This window comes from Xiphophorus couchianus, chromosome 11 (genome assembly GCF_001444195.1).
Source record: "Xiphophorus couchianus chromosome 11, X_couchianus-1.0, whole genome shotgun sequence".
In the NCBI taxonomy this organism is placed as follows: Eukaryota; Metazoa; Chordata; class Actinopteri; order Cyprinodontiformes; family Poeciliidae; genus Xiphophorus; species Xiphophorus couchianus.
In genome coordinates, this window is record NC_040238.1 from 12270040 (window position 1) to 12271171 (window position 1132).

Here is a 1132-nt window from a genome sequence, read left to right on the forward strand (position 1 = left end):
AGATTATATTGAAGTCATGTTACTTAATCGGTGTTGCCTTTCCCTCAAAGCTAATGGAAATGTGGGGAGATGTGAGTCATAGGACATCTTCTCATAAACCAGAGCATTTAACAAAGCGGAGAGGAGGGGGAACCATCCAACCAGCGCCACGTTGCTTCTTTAAGATCAGGCTCCCAGGTCTCCCATGAGGCTTTCTCAAAAGGCCCCATTATGCATCTCGGAACAATGTCCAAGGATCACATTTGCCTTGGGTCTCATGTGAGCCAACATTGGTAGACCTGGGGTCCTCTGTGCACCCGGGTTCCCGGCAGCTGCGGAATCCGGCCCGGAGCTGTGAAGCGGCTCAGGACCTCATTACTACCTCTGTTTGGGACCCATCCATGCTGTGTTGGCTAGGAACAAGAGTGTAAACACAGGGGCACTAATGGCTTTAAGTGAGAAGGTTTCAGGTGCCAAGGACCTCGCAGTGGTCCGCTGGGACTGTTCAGTGTCAGGCTTGGCAAGTTTCCCATTGGTAAAGCCGGACGCACAGCCAACTTGGCAGATTTTGCTGTCACCATATACGAAGCTTTAAACTCCTGTGATCAAACTCCTAAAGGTGCTGCATGTAATGTCGGTAATGGACCAGTGGATCACAGCAAACATTACGGGTCGTTCTGCCTCACTGGGAAGTCTGCTGAAACGGTTTCAAAAGGGACCAACCTTTAAGGTTGGTACCTTTACGGTTGACTCAGTACTTCATTCATCTCTGATGCCTTTCGTCTAGTGATGGGACGCGCTTAAAAGTTTTGATTTAGTTAGCTGGAGGTGTGTAATTTATTTATCCCATTTTAATCAAACCATATATCAACAAAATAAGCAACATTTTCAATTCAATTATCTTTTTTGCTGCTAACTTATTAAATATATGGATATATGGGTTCAACAACAAAGATATTTATAGTTTTAATCAGTTCTTAAGGTTCTTCAACTATCAAACTGATGCAAAGAAACTCCTGATCATTCATGGAACGTCTTTAGAAATGTGGACTGTGGACGCTGACATTAGCACTAGCGTCTGTGCTGCTGCAGCTTGTTTACCATTGAGATGCTATTTTAGGCTTGAAATAGCTTCGCTGATGGGCTAGCTCCT